The sequence below is a fragment of the Rhinoderma darwinii genome (assembly GCF_050947455.1).
Source record: "Rhinoderma darwinii isolate aRhiDar2 chromosome 1 unlocalized genomic scaffold, aRhiDar2.hap1 SUPER_1_unloc_8, whole genome shotgun sequence".
Classification (NCBI taxonomy): domain Eukaryota; kingdom Metazoa; phylum Chordata; class Amphibia; order Anura; family Rhinodermatidae; genus Rhinoderma; species Rhinoderma darwinii.
In genome coordinates, this window is record NW_027461672.1 from 298,394 (window position 1) to 317,988 (window position 19,595).

The 19,595-nt window shown below is 45.5% G+C and overlaps 1 long non-coding RNA gene across 1 annotated transcript in view; it reads right to left on the bottom strand.

Annotated features, from left to right (window-relative positions):
• Nucleotides 1-604: 604 nt before the first annotated feature.
• LOC142674690 (uncharacterized) overlaps nt 605-19,595 on the bottom strand; it is a 28,876-nt gene continuing 9,885 nt past the window's right edge. Inside the window, exons 2-3 of the long non-coding RNA XR_012851802.1 lie at nt 834-974; nt 605-717 (exon numbers count right to left, since the gene is read on the bottom strand). This is a non-coding gene — a long non-coding RNA (uncharacterized LOC142674690). The remainder of the gene's footprint in view (nt 718-833; nt 975-19,595) is intronic.

Genomic DNA, 19,595 nt, shown 5'->3' on the forward strand with positions numbered 1-19,595 from the left:
ATAGTGATGAATAATTATTGTCATACTCATGTATATATGTACATAGATCATATGCATATATAATCGGGTAAAAAATATATATATGGGTGATTTTAATCAGTTCAATGCTGGATCCTACCATCCCCAGGTATATATGTAGGCTTAGTCCCAGTTCTGGGTGTATGTGCAGCGTAGGTTCCCACCTTACAGAGGTCGCCTTGTCGTGGCAGGTGGGCTAACACTTTTTGATCAAAATGTGCACTAAGAACCTCCCTATTTGTAGGTAGATTGAGCTTTAGTGCATATCTATTTATATTTAGTGGTTTAGGTGGCATTAGTGTTGCAGGGTGCTGTCGCCATTTTTTTATATCTGATATATATATATATATATATATATATATATATATAAAAATTTGTGTACAAAGTAAATTAGTGCTAATATAATACATAAGGGTATAAAAATATATACATTTCGATACTAAAGTGCAATAGTGCGAAAATTCATAGAATTTACAAATTTGTTAAAAATTATACATTTCATTATTTTATTTTACGCTGCCATATATAGACTACTGCAGGAATTAGAAAACATCTGAAAAGCAAGTTACTCTATGTATATAAATCAATGTAACACAACGCTTTGGCATAGTTTGTTGTCTTTCACTGCGAAAATAATGCATCACTGAATATCGATAGTATTTCATACACGTCTACATCTGGTAAACTAGGAAAGAGAAACTAGGAGAGAAAAGGAACATATGTTAAAATCACAAAAGTATTATTACATCACAAAAATAAAATTAAAAATGATGCCACACAAACACATACACAGTGATCAGAGAAACGCGGCATACCCATGCGATTCGTTTAAGCCTCTCGGCTGCATGGTCTTCAAAGTCCAGATCCATTTACTTTCCAATCTCAGTAATTTCTTCATCAAATCTCCACCTCTTATATTTAATTCCACATGGTCTATTCCTCGTACCTTTTATAATCTGGAATTGCAATTGTGATACTGTTTAAAATGGCGTGGAATAGTTTTCAATTTTTCTATTTTATCAGTATCATTGACCTCCTTTGTGGATTCAATATCCCGCACATGTTCACGTACTCTGATTCGGAATTCGCGTGTGGTCAATCCTATGTATACTTTGTTGCATGGACACACTGCATAGTATACCACCCCGCGTGTAGCACATGTAATGTGCCACACAATTTTGAATGTTTTACTTCTCTCAGAATCAGTAAACTCTTCTGCACGTTCAATATTGGGACATGAAATGCACCCTCCACAAGGGGAACACCCCATTTAGGGCCCTTGGTCCCAAAGAATCTAATTCCCTGTGGAACTGGGGTATAAAAACTTCGGACCAAATGGTCTTTCAGATTTTTAGCACGACGGTAGGTTACAGACGGCAGTGTAGGCAATATTTTATTGAGTATCGGATCGGCTTTCAGAATCGGCCAGTATCTCTTTAAGTGATCCTTCATCTCTTCCCAGCGGGAATGATATGGCGTGATAAATCTCACCTCGTTGATTTTATTTTCTCGAACCGCTGATTGTAAGAGTTTGTTTCTCTCCTTTTCTTGAGCTCTTTTTTTCGCTTTCCTGATACACCGATTACTGTAGCCCCGATCCATGAACCTATATTCTAAGTCCTTACCCTGTTTTCTGAAATCTTCCTCCCTAGAACACGTACGCTTTAGTCTAAGAAATTGACCTGTGGGAATAGCAGCAATAGTTTGTTTCGGATGTGCAGAGGTAGCGTGTAAAAGAGAATTTACAGATGTCTCTTTCCTGAATAGATCAGTTTGGACATCACCATTTTCATCACATTGGATTTTGATGTCCAAAAAATCTACTTGTTTTTTGTCACATTTGTATGTGAGTTTGATATTCTGATCGTTCAGGTTTAATTCTGCCATAAATTGCTGCAATTGTTCAAGAGTCCCCTGCCAGATCAAGAAGATATCGTCAATGACCCATGTGGCGGCCATGCTTTTATTTGTGATTCATTTTTAGAAACTCGTTTTGTGTAAAGAGTGTAATATTGTCAAATAAAAAGATTATGTATATATATTTTTTTGACTTAGAGACTCCTTGGTTCTTTCCTTGTTCGGTGTAATATATTTTGGGAGTACAGTCGTAAGTTATAAGGGAGGATACATATATATTGTGCCAGATGATGCAGCATGCATGCCCTGTATATAGGATTTATTGTATTTTTGTCTGTATTTATTACAGAATTGGGCATCACAATCCCGATGGACTACAAAGCCAGAGAACGTGCCTGGCAGTCCAAAATTGAATCTGTTTTTAATAATGAGTCCACAGATACTAGCACCAGTGATCAGAGAAACAGTCTAGACATACAAAGGAAACTTAAGAACTTACTCCATAGACGAACAAAAACCTGGTGGAACAGAGCCTTTCTCGAACAGTACATACAGAAAGGGCTAATACCTAGGGGGCTGCGCATACAGCTATTTCCCTCCTTCCCCATAGATAATGAGAGCTTCATTTCTGATTGGGAAGAAGCCTGTAATATATGTTCTAAAAAGTTTATGAATCTACTTATAGGCCTCAATAAAGGAACATTAGAAACAATAGATGGTGAAATCGAGGCACTACATATTACACTGAAAGAGATTACCACACCAGAAAATCTCTCACTGTTTAGCCATCATTTGGATAAACAGTTTGAGATCTGGGAGAAGGAGATTCAAGTCATAAAGACCAAAAAACTTGTAAGAGATCAAAATGATGCATCTCAACATAGAGTATATCGTTGGAGATGGAAAGAACGTCAGGGAAATTTGAGTACATCATCATCTATGTCCTCCACTTCACTTCAGAGTGAGAATGAAGTAACAACACCACAGTCCCTCACACTTAGTCAAAGACCCATTAGATCCAAACGCAAATTTGATTATAAAGATAGCGGCTATAATAAAAGGAGAGCCAACAGACCTGCCGAGTCCTTGGATCGAAACCCCAAGGTAATCAATTTGTCAGAACATATACTTTCTGTAACTGATATAAATGTATTAAGCAGAGGTTTGACTTTCTCACCAACTGCACCATTTGATGCATTTACAGCAATAAAAGATCTGAACCTGTTTGCCAGAACCTTGATGTTCAAGAGATGGCACTATAAGGAAGAGGATCAGATCTTTGAAACTGTTGAGGAAAGGACTACATTAAGAGATCTAGAAACACTTATGGGTGAACAAGATGACACACAGGTAAGAGCCATTCCTGATTGCATTAAAAGAAAATCGGCCAAATTTCCACCTCTATTCCTATGCCCAGCAATTGATACATTCGTGAAAACAGTATCCAAAGAATTTGATAAAATATCAACAACTTTGGTTAACGACAATCTATCTAAAAATGAAAGAGAAAGCCTTCATAAGTTAAAAAATCTTAGAGATGTCATTTACAAACCCGCCGACAAAGGGGGAAACATTGTTGTGTGGCCGAGGACAATGTACGAAAACGAAGCGAATCGTCAGTTAAGGGATAAAAAATAGTACAAAAAACTAACATTCAACCCTATTTCTTCCTATAGTGAACAACTGGCTAAAATTCTAAAACAAGCGATGGACGATGGAGTTGTGACCAAAGATTTATATTGTTCCAATACCTGTAGTAGCGACATTGTATCTTTTGCCAAAAGTCCATAAAAATATAAAGACTCCACCAGGAAGACCGATCATCTCTGGCCAAGGTAATTTTACAGAGAATATCTGTAAATTTATAGATTATTATCTTAAGCCATTAGTGGAATGTTTACCCTCCTATATTAGGGACTCATCAGATCTCTTACAGAAATTGGAATGCACCCATCTAGATGTCGACACGTGGTTCGTCACCTGCGACGTTGAATCGCTCTATACCAGCATTAGACACCACGATGGGATCAAATCTACCAATTTTTTCTTGAGTATGAGTAATTTGGAGGAAGGGCTCATTAAACTGCTTGGTGTATTATTAGACTTCGCCTTGACACACAATGTGTTTACGTTCAATGAGTCATTCTACCTACAACTCCAGGGAACGGCAATGGGGGCATCTTGTGCGCCCTCATATGCCAATTTGTTCCTGGGGCTGTGGGAGAGAAATTTATTCCTGTCAGATCACGGTACGTCAATGAACCAAGTCATTTTCTGGGCTCGCTTCATTGACGATATCTTCTTGATCTGGCAGGGGACTCTTGAACAATTGCAGCAATTTATGGCAGAATTAAATCTGAACGATCAGAATATCAAACTCACATACAAATGTGACAAAAAACAAGTAGATTTTTTGGACATCAAAATCCAATGTGATGAAAATGGTGATGTCCAAATTGATCTATTCAGGAAAGAGACATCTGTAAATTCTCTTTTACACGCTACCTCTGCACATCCGAAACAAACTATTGCTGCTATTCCCACAGGTCAATTTCTTAGACTAAAGCGTACGTGTTCTAGGGAGGAAGATTTCAGAAAACAGGCTAAGGACTTAGAATATAGGTTCATGCATCGGGGCTACAGTAATCGGTGTATCAGGAAAGCGAAAAAAAGAGCTCAAGAAAAGGAGAGAAACAAACTATTACAACCAGCGGTTCGAGAAAATAAAATCAACGAGGTGAGATTTATCACACCATATCATTCTCGCTGGGAAGAGATGAAAGATCACTTAAAGAGATACTGGCCGATTCTGAAAGCCGATCCGATACTCAATAAAATATTGCCTACACTGCCGTCTGTAACCTACCGTCGTGCTAAAAATCTGAAAGACCATTTGGTCAGAAGTTTTTATACCCCAGTTTCACAGGGAATTAGATTCTTTGGGACCAAGGGCCCTAAATGGGGTGTTCCCCTTGTGGAGGGTGCATTTCATGTCCCAATATTGAACGTGCATTTCTAATTCCTGCAGTAGTCTATATATGGCAGCGTAAAATAAAATAATGAAATGTATAATTTTTAACAAATTTGTAAATTCTATGAATTTTCACACTATTGCACTTTAGTATCGAAATGTATATATTTTTATACCCTTATGTATTATATTAGCACTAATTTACTTTGTACACAAATTTTTATATATATATATATATATATATATTTTTTTTTTTTATTTTTTTTACCCGATTATATATGCATATGATCTATGTACATATATACATGAGTATGACAATAATTATTCATCACTATATGATATATATCTATTTCTATATTCACTTTATATAATATATTGTCATGCGTTTGCGACGTATATTTTGCATGTATATATATGTATATATTTTCCTGTCATATACAACACTTACTTATTCACTTTATAAAAAAAATATAAAAAATACAAAAAAAATATATGTATATACACTAATTTGTATTTTTAAACACAGTATATTCTGTGTGAATATGATTTAATCCATGCTCACCTACGAGTCAATATTTCTTTTAATATAAAGTCACGTATTTTAATATAATCTATTATGCAATTTCTTGAAGATCTTGTGCTGTATATCACAAAGGTGCTTTCCTTGTGTTAAAAACCATATATTTTCATAGACCGCTATGGGTACTGATACACTTATAAACATTGAATATCTTAATTCTATTGCACGGTGTGTAATCTCTTTCTATACGTACATATTGTACTTGGTGGAATTATCATCAACATGCCTCAATCTAGTGCGCATGCGCTGGCGTCCTTAGCAACTCACTAGGAGTCGGCATCTTGATGTGCGCGGGATGAAGGGCGCCGCTGTGACATCATCACGCGGCGCACTCATCGCGTATCACATGATGCCCACACCATGTGATGTTTGTCTACTGATAAACGCGGACATGACGCCACAGCTGATTGAGGTAATTGTATTGTATAATATTTTCACCTGGCCAATCGTTTCCTGATTGGTCCCTAGGTTAGATAAATAGGAGGGATATATTTGTAGATGCCACCCCCAGACGAAGGTGGAAGCCGAAACGCGTTGGGGCCGGCTGCCATTCTTGGAGTCTCAGCTACATGGGTTAGTACTTTGCTAGTACTCCTTGGTCTATTGTTCGCTGCTTTTTTGGTATTTGGGCCTTTACATATATATGGTTATTAGCCTAGTATCTATACATGCATTAGCTCTCTTTTTTGGACATTATAACACATTGTTCATTCAGTCCTATTTCTATTGCACTTTTCATGCATGGGAGTAACATCCCTCTTACCGACTTTTTGAAGCAGTTTAACATATCACCTGTAGCCAGTATACCTCACCTTATCTATATCATGCTACCTATACTGTTGTCTTGAGGTATACTTTAATATGTCTTTACTTACATGACCATATTTGATTAACAGTTGACCCATGTGGCGGCCATGCTTTTATTTGTGATTCATTTTTAGAAACTCATTTTGTGTAAACAGTGTAATATTGTCAAATAAAAAGATTATGTATATATATTTTTTTGACTTAGAGACTCCTTGGTTCTTTCCTTGTTCGGTGTAAAAAAAAAAAAAAAAGTCTTTGGTATTTGTGTTAGCCAAAATTAGTGTGTTAGACTACTAGCTCCGTTCAAGTCTCATGCAAATAGCAACAATCTTTCCTATAAGGTACAAGTGTGCGTGTTTACTACACACTCAGTGTGTCCTTTAACCCCTTAGTGACTAAGCCTGTTTTGGCCTTAAGGACCACTTGAAGTGGTAATAACTTTGGAATGCTTTTATTTTTTTAAGCGATTCTGAGAGTGTTTTCTCGTGACACATTGGACTTTAAGTTAGTGGTAAAATTTGGTTGACACATTCAGTGTTTATTTATGAAAAACACCAAAATTTTGCAGACATTTTTTTTTTTACATTTAAATGTATCTGCTTGTAAGACAGATAGTAATACCACACAAAATAGCTACTATTTCACATATTCCATATGTCTTCTTTGTGTTTGCATTGTTTTTTTAACGTCCTTTTTATTTTTCTAGAACGTTACAAGGCTTAGAACTTTAGCAGCAATTTCTCAAATTTCTTAGAAAATATAAAAAGCCTTATTTTAGGGACCGGTTCCGTTCTGAACTGGTTTTGAGGGCATTATATTCTATAAACGCCCTATAAATCACCCGATTTTAAAAACGGAACCCCTCAAAGTATTCAAAACAGCATTTAGAAAGTTTCTTAACCCTTTAGACGTTTCACAAGAAAGCAAATTAAAGGGGAAATTTACAAATGTCATTTTTATATTTTTTTTGCAGAAAATCAGTTTTAATAAAAAAAAAATTCTGTAACTCAGAAGGTTTTACCAGAGAAACGCAACTCAATATTTATTGCCCAGATTCTGCAGTTTTTAGAAATATCCCATGTGTGGCTCTAGTGTGCTACTGGATGGAAACACAGGCCTCAGAAACAAAGGAGCACCTAGTGGATATTGGGGCCTTCTTTTTATTAGAATATGTTTTAGGCACCATGTCGGGTTTGAAGAGGTCTTGTGGGGCCAAAACAAAGAAAACACCCCAAAAAAGACACCATTTGGCAAACTGCACTCCTCAAGGAATTTATCAAGGGATATAGCGAGCATTATGACCCCACAGTTTTTTTTGCTGAATTTAGTATAATTAAGCTCTGAAAATGAAAATCTACATTTTTTTTTCTAATAAAATGTCGTTTTAGCTCAGATTTTTCCATTTTCACAATAGATAAAGGAGAAAAAGAACCACAACATTTGTAAAGCAAAGTACGGAAATACCCCATATTTGGTAATAAACTGCTGTTTGGATCCACGGCAGGGCTCAGAAGGGAAGGATTGGCCGTTTGGCTTTTGGAGCTCAAATTTTGCTAGATTGTTTTTCAGGTGCCATGTTTCAGTTGCAAAGCCCATGAGAGGCCAAAACAGTGGAAACCCCCAAAAGTGACCCCATTTGGGAAACTACACCCCTCAAGGAATCTATCTACTCCGTGTTCCAAATTATTATGCATATTGGATTTAAGTGTCATAAACAATTAATTATTTGTTTTTCAATTAAACTCATGGATGGTTTTGTGTCTTAGGGTTCTTTGGATCATTGTAAACAATCTCAGACACCTGTGATAAATAGTTTGCCAGGTGTGCCCAATCAAAGGAAAACGACTTAAGAAGGACGTACCACATTATTAAGCAGGCCACAGGTTTCAAGCAATATGGGAAAGAATAAGGATCTCTCTGCTGCCGAAAGGCGTGAAATAGTGCAATACCTTGGACAAGGTATGAAAACATTGGATATTTCAAGAAAACTTAAGCGTGATCATCGTACTGTGAAAAGATTTGTGGCTGATTCAGAGCACAGACGGGTTCGTTCAGATAAATGCATAATGAGGAAGGTTTCTGACAGACAAATTAATAGGATTAGGAGAGCAGCTGCTAAAATGCCATTGCAAAGCAGAAAACAGGTATTTGAAGCCGCTGGTGCCTCTGGAGTCCCGCAAACCTCAAGGTGTAGGATACTCCAAAGGTTTGCAAGTGTGCATAAAGCTATTATTCGGCCACCCCTAAACAATGCTCACAAGCAGAATCGGTTGCAGTGCGCTCAGAAATACATGAAGACTAATTTTCAAACCGTGTTGTTTACTGATGAGTGCAGTGCAACCCTGGATGGTCCAGATGGATGGAGTAGTGGATGGTTGGGGAATGGCCACCATGTCCCAACAAGGCTGCGACATCAGCAAGGAGGTGGCAGAGTCGGAGTCATGTTTTGGGCTGGAATCATGGGGAGAGAGCTGGTAGGCCCCTTTAGGGTCTCTGACGGTGTGAAAATGACCTCTGCAAAGTACATAGAGTTTATGACTGACCACTTTCTTCCGTGGTACAAAAAGAAGAACCGTTCCTTCCGTAGCAAAATTAACTTCATGCATGACAATGGACAATCTCATGCTGCAAAGAATACCTCTGTGTCATTGGCTGCTATGGGCATAAAAGGAGAGAAACTCATCGTGTGGCCCCCATGTTCCCCTGACCTCAACACTATTGAGAACCTTTGGAGCATCCTCAAGCAAAATATCTATGAGGGTGGGAGGCAGTTCACATCAAAACAGAAGCTCTGGGAGGCTATTCTGACATCCTGCAAAGATATTTAAAGGAACAGTGTCATCACAAATTATTTTTTTATATGTTAAAGATGTTAGTGCTTTATTAAAAACGTTTATATTTATTTGTGTGTTTGTGTTTTACTTTTTCTTATTTTTACACTTTTTCTTCCCTATGGGGGCTGCCATTTTTTGTTCCATCTCTGTATGTGTCGATTAACGACACATACAGACATGGAATACGGCAGCCACAGTCCCATAGGGACTGCGAACGGCTCCCGTCCCATTCACTTGTGTGTACGGCGTCTGTGTGGGAACTGCGCATGCGCCGCTCCCACACAGTCCAATTTGAAATTGGCGCCGTCCGGCGCCATTTTCCTGTGGACCGGAAGGAACAGTAATATTACTACTTCCGGTCGCGGCTTCCGGACATGTGCACTTGGACCAGCGGCAGCAGACGGAGCGGACGGGCCGGAGGGAGCCGCGGCGGCAGGAGCAGGTAAGAGATTTCAATGTATGTTCCGTGTTTGTGTGTGTTTACTACTGTATGTAAACTTACTACACTGTGTGTTAGCTCAAAAAATGGCGACACACAGTGTAGGAGGTTACTGTAATGGCAGGAAGGAGGTGAAGGGAACAAGTGAGCCCTAATCTACCCACCGCCCTGTCCCTGCCTACTTGCAACGACCCGCCCTAGGCGACGGGGTACAACTTGGCGGCGGTCCCTACACTGTCTAAGTGCAAGGAGTACAAACAGGGAACACGCAAGGGAATACAGTAGCCCACGGAACGCCGCGAGGAGACGGAGCGGTGAATGAGCCAGTCAGGATCAGGAAGTAGTGGAGTATACAAACGGGAGCACGGAGCAGAAGCAAGCCAGGGGCAGAGCAACGCAGGATAAACGGAACTGAAGCAAGGCAGAAGCACGGCAGAAGCAGGCTGGAGCAAGGCAGCAGTGGGGCCAGGAATCCAAGAAGAATAACAAGCAAGGAGGAAGAGAAAACGGCAGGTATAAATGGACAAGGGGCGGAGCTAACTCTGACTGACCAGGCCGCGATAGGCTCTCCCACTCCTGAGCCTGCCACCCTGATTGGTGGGAGCAGGTGTCAGTCTCAGAGGTCTGGCCTCAGGTGTCGACTGATTAATCCTGGGAGTATACCCAGACGTAGTGCCTGGCAGATCCTTTACAGTACTCCCCCTTTTATGAGGGGCCACCGGACCCTTACTAAGAGGACCCGGTTTAGTGGGGAAGAGAAGGTGGAACCTCCTGATCAATACCCCAGCGTGAACATCTCGAGCAGGTACCCAAGTCCTCTCCTCCGGCCCGTATCCTCTCCAATGGACCAGGTACTGGAGGGAGCCCTGGATCATCCTACTGTCCACAATCTTGGCCACCTCGAATTCCACCCCCTCAGGGGTGAGAACGGGAACAGGAGGTTTCCTCGAGGGGGACCAGGACGGGGAGCAGCGTTTCAGGAGGGAGGCATGGAAGACGTCGTGTATGCGAAAGGATGGGGGCAGCTCCAGACGGAAGGATACAGGGTTGAGGACTTCAATGACCTTATAAGGTCCAATAAATCGGGGAGCAAACTTCCTGGACGGGACCTTAAGGCGCAAGTTCCTCGACGACAACCACACCAGATCCCCGACGACAAACCGGGGGTTAGCAGAACGTCTACAATCAGCCTGAATCTTTTGTACGCTCTGGGACGCCTCTAGGTTCTTCTGAACCTGGGCCCAGACTGTGCACAGTTCCCGATGAACGTCCTCTACCTCGGGATTATTGGAACAACCAGGGGAAACGGAGGAGAACCTAGGATTAAACCCGAAATTACAGAAAAACGGGGAGACCCCTGACGAGTTACTGACCCGGTTATTCAGGGAAAATTCGGCGAGGGGAAGGAATGAGACCCAATCAAATTGACAGTCAGAAATGAAACACCTTAAATATTGTTCCAGGGATTGGTTAGTCCTTTCCGTTTGGCCATTAGTTTCGGGATGGAAGGCGGAGGAGGATAGATCAATCTCCAACTTTTTACAAAAAGCTCTCCAAAATAAGGAAACAAATTGTACCCCTCTGTCCGAAACGATATTGACTGGGGCCCCATGGAGACGCAGAATGTGTTTCACAAACAAAGAAGCGAACGTCTTGGCGTTAGGTAGTTTCTTAAGGGGCACAAAGTGGCACATCTTGCTGAAGCGGTCTACTACCACCCACACCACCGACTTGCCCTGAGATGGAGGCAAATGGTGATAAAATCCATGGAGATATGGGTCCAAGGTCTCTGGGGAATGGGCAAGGAACGTAGTAAGCCCGCAGGTCGGGACCTAGGGGTCTTGGACCTAGCACAGACCTCACAAGCGGCGACGTAAACCCTAACGTCTTTAGGCAACCCAGGCCACCAATAGTTTCTGGTAATGAGGAGTTTGGTACCCAAGATGCCAGGATGACCAGATAGAGCGGATGTTAGGGATCTGCCAGGTACTTCATCTAGCTATACTCCTGGGATTAATCAATCCACACCTGAGGCCAGACCTGTTCGACTGACACCATCTCCCACCAACCAGGGTGGCAGGCTCAGGAGTGGGAGAGCCTATCGCGGCCTGGTCTGTCGGAGTTAGCTCCGCCCCCTGCCCTTTATTACCTGCCCTGTGCTCTCCCTCAGTGCTTGTAATTCTTTTGGATTCCTGGCCCCACTGCTGCTTGCTCCAGCCTGCTTCTGCCGTGCTTCTGCCTTGCTGCAGTTCTGCTCGACCTGCTTTGCTTTGCCCCTGGCTTGCTTCTGTCTCCGTGCCCGCTCGGGTGTACTCACTTCGTCCTGGTCCTGACTGTTCGTTCGCCGCCCCGTTTCCTCGTGGCGTTCCGTGGCTACTACCCCTTCCCTTGCGTGTTCCCTGTTTGTCTTCCCGTGCACTTAGCCAGCGTAGGGACCGCCGCCCAGTTGTACCTCGTCGCCTAGGGCGGGTCGTTGCAAGTAGGCAGGGACAGGGCGGTGGGTAGATTAGGGCTCACTTCCCCTTCACCTCCTTCCTGCCATTACATAATTACAAGCCTTTACCTAGTCTACCATTTCTCCTACGCTGACGCTATCATGGACCCCCTTGAGACCCTGACCCAGCAGATGCAGGGCCTCTCCCTACAGGTCCAGGCCCTGGCCCAAAGGGTCAATCAGGGTGACGCTGCTTTAGTAGTACCCCTCACCTCACCTCTAGAACCTGACCTCAAGCTACCTGACCGGTTTTCAGGGGACCGTAAGACGTTTCTCTCCTTCCGGGAGAGTTGCAGACTGTATTTCCGCCTAAAGCCCCACTCCTCAGGTTCCGAGAACCAGCGGGTGGGTATCATCATATCCCGACTCCAGGAAGGGCCCCAAGAGTGGGCCTTCTCCTTGGCTCCTGACGCCCCTGAACTTTCCTCTGTTGATCGTTTTTTCTCTGCCCTCGGACTCATTTACGACGAGACTGACAGGACTGCTTTAGCCGAGAGTCAGCTGGTGACCTTACGTCAGGGTAGGAGACCGGTTGAGGAATACTGTTCTGATTTTAGGAAGTGGTGCGTAGCTTCTCAGTGGAACGATCCGGCCCTAAGGTGCCAGTTTAGGTTAGGATTATCTGACGCCCTGAAGGATCTGCTGGTTAGCTACCCCTCGCCTGACTCCCTTGACCAGGTTATGGCCCTAGCAGTACGACTTGACCGACGTCTCAGGGAACGTCAGCTAGAACGCTTCAGTGTGCTCCCCTCTGACTTTTCTGCGATCCCCCCCGAGGTCCCGTCTCCTCGCCCCTCCACGGAGGACTCGGAGGTACCTATGCAACTCGGGGCCTCCATGTCCCCTCGACAACGTAGGGAGTTTCGCAGAATGAATGGTCTCTGCTTCTACTGTGGGGACGACAAGCATCTACTGAACACCTGTCCCAGGCGCAAGAATAAGAAGCCGGAAAACTTCCGCGCCTAAGTGATCATCGGGGAGGTCACTTGGGCGCACAGGTATTTCCCGTTAATGTGAAACGCAATAAAATTTTGCTTCCCTTTCAGGTCTCGTTTGCTGGCCGGTCTGCCACGGGCAGTGCTTTCGTGGATTCTGGCTCATCTGCTAATATCATGTCTGTGGAATTTGCTATGTCTCTAAAGATGCCTTGTATTGATTTACCTTATCCTATCCCTGTAGTAGGAATCGACTCAACCCCCCTTGCTAATGGTTATTTTACTCAGCATACTCCTGTTTTTGAACTCCTGGTTGGCTCCATGCATTTGGAGCAGTGCTCTGTACTGGTGATGCAGGGATTATCGTCTGATCTGGTTTTAGGCCTTCCCTGGTTGCAGTTGCATAATCCCACATTTGATTGGAATACTGGGGATCTCACCAAATGGGGTAATGAATGTCTTATGTCATGTCTTTCTGTTAACTCTATTTCTCCCCGGGAGGAGGTAAACACGCTTCCTGAGTTTGTTCAGGACTTCGCCGATGTGTTTTCCAAGGACTGGTCCTCCCACGTGGAGCATGTCAGGAAGGTGCTCCAGGTCCTTCGGGAGAATAATCTGTTTGCTAAGACTGAAAAATGTGTCTTTGGGGTACAGGAGATACCATTTTTAGGGCAAATCCTCACTCCTCATGAATTCCGCATGGACCCTGCCAAGGTTCAAGCTGTGGCGGAATGGGTCCAACCTGCCTCCCTTAAGGCGTTACAGTGTTTTTTAGGGTTCGCCAACTATTACAGGAGATTTATTGCCAACTTCTCGGTCGTCGCTAAGCCTCTTACGGACCTTACCCGCAAGGGTGCCGATGTCCTCCATTGGCCCCCTGAGGCCGTCCAGGCCTTTGAGACTCTCAAGAAGTGCTTTATCTCGGCCCCCGTGCTGATTCAGCCCAACCAAGAGGAGCCATTTATTGTGGAGGTTGACGCTTCCGAGGTGGGAGTGGGGGCCGTCTTGTCCCAGGGTACCAGCTCCCTCACCCATCTCCGCCCCTGTGCTTACTTTTCTAGGAAGTTTTCGCCCACGGAGAGTAACTATGATATTGGCAACCGCGAACTTCTAGCCATTAAATGGGCTTTTGAGGAGTGGCGGCACTTCCTGGAGGGGGCCAGACACCAGGTAACGGTCCTTACGGATCACAAGAATCTGGTTTTCCTAGAATCGGCCCGGAGGCTTAATCCTAGACAAGCTCGGTGGGCACTATTCTTTACCAGATTTAATTTCTTGGTTACCTATAGGGCTGGGTCCAAGAATATTAAGGCTGACGCTCTGTCACGTAGTTTCATGGCCAATCCTCCTTCCGAGAAGGATCCTGTTTGTATTTTACCCCCTGGTATAATCGTCTCTGCCACGGATTCTGATTTAGCTTCTGATATCGCGGCTGATCAGGGTGCAGCTCCCTGGAACGTCCCTGGGGACAAACTGTTTGTTCCCCTGCAATACCGGCTGAGGGTACTCAGGGAAAACCATGACTCCGCTCTATCTGGTCATCCTGGCATCTTGGGCACCAAACACCTCATTACCAGAAACTATTGGTGGCCTGGGTTGCCTAAAGATGTTAGGGCTTACGTCGCCGCTTGTGAGGTTTGCGCTAGGTCCAAAACCCCTAGGTCCCGACCTGCGGGCCTACTACGTTCCTTGCCCATCCCCCAGAGACCTTGGACCCATATCTCCATGGATTTTATCACCGATTTGCCTCCATCTCAGGGCAAGTCGGTGGTGTGGGTGGTAGTCGACCGCTTCAGCAAGATGTGCCACTTTGTGCCCCTTAAGAAGCTACCTAACGCCAAGACGTTAGCTTCTTTGTTTGTGAAACACATCCTGCGTCTCCATGGGGCCCCAGTCAATATCGTTTCTGACAGAGGGGTACAATTTGTTTCCTTATTTTGGAGAGCTTTTTGTAAAAAGTTGGATTGATCTGTCCTTCTCCTCCGCCTTCCATCCCGAAACTAATGGCCAAACGGAAAGGACCAACCAATCCCTGGAACAATATTTAAGGTGTTTCATCTCTGACTGTCAATTCGATTGGGTCTCATTCCTTCCCCTTGCTGAATTTTCCCTGAATAACCGGGTCAGTAACTCGTCAGGGGTCTCCCCGTTTTTCTGTAATTTCGGGTTTAACCCAAGGTTCTCCTCCGTCTCCCCTGGTTGTTCCAATAATCCTGAGGTAGAGGAGGTTCATCGGGAACTGTGCACTGTCTGGGCCCAGGTTCAGAAGAACCTAGAGGCGTCCCAGAGCGCACAAAAGATTCAGGCGGATAGTAGACGTTCTGCTAACCCCCGGTTTGTCGTCGGGGATTTGGTCTGGTTGTCGTCCAGGAACTTGCGCCTTAAGGTCCCGTCCAGGAAGTTTGCTCCCCGATTTATTGGACCTTATAAGATCATTGAAGTCCTCAACCCTGTATCCTTCCGTCTGGAGCTCCCCCCATCCTTTCGCATACATGACGTCTTCCATGCCTCCCTCCTTAAACGCTGCTCCCCATCCTGGTCCCCCTCGAGGATACCTCCTGTTCCCGTTCTCACCCCTGAAGGGGTGGAATTCGAGGTGGCCAAGATTATGGACAGTAGGATGGTCCAGGGCTCCCTCCAGTACCTGGTCCATTGGAGAGGATACGGGCCGGAGGAGAGGACTTGGGTATCTGCCCGTGATGTTCACGCTGGGGTATTGATCAGGAGGTTCCACCTCCTCTTCCCCACTAAACCGGGTCCCCTTAGTAAGGGTCCGGTGGCCCCTCATAAAAGGGGGAGTACTGTTAGGGATCTGCCAGGTACTTCATCTAGCTATACTCCTGGGATTAATCAATCCACACCTGAGGCCAGACCTGTTCGACTGACACCATCTCCCACCAACCAGGGTGGCAGGCTCAGGAGTGGGAGAGCCTATCGCGGCCTGGTCTGTCGGAGTTAGCTCCGCCCCCTGCCCTTTATTACCTGCCCTGTGCTCTCCCTCAGTGCTTGTAATTCTTTTGGATTCCTGGCCCCACTGCTGCTTGCTCCAGCCTGCTTCTGCCGTGCTTCTGCCTTGCTGCAGTTCTGCTCGACCTGCTTTGCTTTGCCCCTGGCTTGCTTCTGTCTCCGTGCCCGCTCGGGTGTACTCACTTCGTCCTGGTCCTGACTGTTCGTTCGCCGCCCCGTTTCCTCGTGGCGTTCCGTGGCTACTGCCCCTTCCCTTGCGTGTTCCCTGTTTGTCTTCCCGTGCACTTAGCCAGCGTAGGGACCGCCGCCCAGTTGTACCTCGTCGCCTAGGGCGGGTCGTTGCAAGTAGGCAGGGACAGGGCGGTGGGTAGATTAGGGCTCACTTCCCCTTCACCTCCTTCCTGCCATTACAGCGGAGTCATGGTTTTCCCTGAGTACCCTTAGCCGGTATTGCAGGGGGACAAACAGTTTGTCCCCAGGGAGGTTCCCGGGAGCTGAACCTTGATCAGCCGCGATGTCAGAGGCTAAGTCAGAATCAGTGGCAGAAACAATTATACCAGGGGTAAAATACAAGCAGGATCCTTCTCAGAAGGAGGATTAGCCATGAAACTACGTGACAGTGCATCAGCCTTAATATTTTTGGACCCAGCCCTATAGGTAACCAAGAAATTAAATCTGGTAAAGAATAGTGCCCAACGAGCTTGTCTAGGATTAAGCCTCCGAGCAGATTCTAGGAAAACCAGATTCTTGTGGTCAGTAAGGACCGTTACCTGGTGTCTGGCCCCCTCCAAGAAGTGACGCCACTCTTCAAAAGCCCATTTAATGGCTAAAAGTTCGCGGTTGCCAATATCATAGTTACACTCCGTGGGCGAAAACTTCCTAGAGAAGTAAGCACAGGGGCGGAGATGGGTGAGGGAGCTGGTACCCTGGGACAAGACGGCCCCCACTCCCACCTCGGACGCATCAACCTCCACAATAAATGGCTCCCTTTGGTTGGGCTGAACCAGCACGGGGGCCGAGATAAAGCACTTCTTGAGGGTCTCAAAAGCCTGGACGGCCTCAGGGGGCCAATGGAGGACATCAGCACCCTTGCGGGTAAGGTCCGTAAGAGGCTTAGCGACGACCGAGAAGTTGGCAATAAATCTCCTGTAATAGTTAGCGAACCCCAAAAAACACTGTAGCGCCTTCAGGGAGGCAGGTTGGACCCATTCCGCCACAGCCTGAACCTTGGCAGGGTCCATGCGGAATTCATGAGGAGTGAGGATTTGACCTAAAAATGGTATCTCCTGTACCCCAAACACACATTTTTCGGTCTTCGCAAACAGATTATTTTCCCGAAGGACCTGGAGGACCTTCCTGACATGCTCCACGTGCGAGGACCAGTCCTTGGAAAACACCAGTATGTCATCAAGGTACACTACAAGAAAATTACCCAGGTAATCTCTCAGAATTTCATTAATAAAATTCTGGAAGACGGCAGGGGCATTACACAACCCAAAGGGCATGACTAGGTATTCGAAATGACCTTCGGGCGTGTTGAACGCAGTTTTCCACTCATCCCCCTCTTTGATGCGGATAAGGTTATATGCCCCCCGTAGATCGAACTTAGAGAACCATTGGGCCCCCTGAACCTGATTAAAAAGATCCGGAATCAAAGGAAGGGGATACTGGTTCCTTACTGTGACCTTATTCAAGTTCCGATAATCAATGCACGGCCTAAGACCACCATCCTTCTTCCCCACGAAGAAGAAGCCAGCACCTACAGGAGAAGTCGAGGGGCGAATGAAACCCTTGGCCAGGCATTCTTGGATATACTCCCTCATAGCTTTACGTTCAGGACATGAAAGATTAAATATCCTCCCCTTAGGAAGCTTGGCACCAGGCACCAAATCGATGGCGCAATCGTAATCTCTATGAGGGGGCAACACCTCGGAGGCCTCCTTTAGAAAACACATCAGCGAAGTCCTGAACAAACTCAGGAAGCGTGTTTACCTCCTCCCGGGGAGAAATAGAGTTAACCGAAAGACATGACATCAGGCAATCACTACCCCATTTGGTGAGATCCCCAGTATTCCAATCAAACGTGGGATTATGCAGCTGCAACCAGGGAAGACCTAATACCAGATCGGACGATAATCCCTGCATCACCAGTACAGAGCACTGCTCCAAATGCATGGAGCCAACACGGAGTTCAAAAACAGGAGTATGCTGAGTAAAATAACCATTAGCAAGAGGAGTGGAGTCGATACCCACTACCGGGATAGGATAAGGTAAATCAATAAAAGGCATTTTTAGAGACATAGCAAATTCCACAGACATGATATTAGCAGATGAGCCCGAATCCACGAAGGCACTGCCAGTGGCAGACCGGCCAGCAAACGAGACCTGAAAGGGAAGCAAAATCTTATTGCGTTTAGTATTAACGGGAAATACCTGTGCGCCCAAGTGACCTCCCCGATGATCACTTAGGCGCGGAAGTTTTCCGGCTGCTTATTCTTGCGCCTGGGACAGGTGTTCAGTAGATGCTTGTCATCCCCACAATAGAAGCAGAGACCATTCTTCCTGCGAAACTCTCTACGTTGTCGAGGGGACATGGAGGCCCCGAGTTGCATAGGTACCTCCGAGTCCTCAGTGGAAGAGCGAGGAGACGGGACCTCGGGGGGAATCGCAGGGCAGTCAGAGGGGAAAACATTGAAACGTTCAAGTTGACGTTCCCTGAGACGTCGGTCAAGTTGTACTGCTAGGGCCATAACCTGGTCTAGGGAGTCAGAAGAGGGGTAGCTAACCAGCAGATCCTTCAGGGCGTCAGATAATCCTAACCTAAACTGGCACTTTAGGGCCGGGTCGTTCCACCGAGAAGCTACGCACCACTTTCTAAAATCAGAACAGTATTCCTCAACAGGTCTCCTACCCTGACGTAAGGTCACCAGCTGACTCTCGGCTAAGGCAGTCCTGTCAGTCTCGTCGTAAATGAGACCGAGGGCAGAGAAAAACCGATCAACGGAGGAAAGTTCTGGGGCGTCAGGAGCCAAGGAGAAGGCCCACTCTTGGGGCACTTCCTGGAGTCGGGATATAATGATACCCACCCGCTGGTTCTCGGAACCTGAGGAGTGAGGTTTTAGGCGGAAATAAAGTCTGCAACTCTCCCGAAAGGAGAAAAAAGTCTTACGGTCCCCTGAGAACCGGTCAGGTAACTTGAGGTTGGGTTCTAAAGGTGAGGGGTACTACAAAGGCAGCGTCAGACTGATTGACCCTCTGAGCCAGGGCCTGGACCTGTAGGGAGAGGCCCTGCATCTGCTGGGTCAGGGTCTCAAGGGGGTCCATGATAGCGTCAGCGTAGAAGAAATGGTAGACTAGGTAAGGGCTTGTTATTATGTAATGGCAGGAAGGAGGTGAAGGGAACAAGTGAGCCCTAATCTACCCACCGCCCTGTCCCTGCCTACTTGCAACGACCCGCCCTAGGCGACGGGGTACAACTTGGCGGCGGTCCCTACACTGTCTAAGTGCAAGGAGTACAAACAGGGAACACGCAAGGGAATACAGTAGCCCACGGAACGCCGCGAGGAGACGGAGCGGTGAATGAGCCAGTCAGGATCAGGAAGTAGTGGAGTATACAAACGGGAGCACGGAGCAGAAGCAAGCCAGGGGCAGAGCAACGCAGGATAAACGGAACTGAAGCAAGGCAGAAGCACG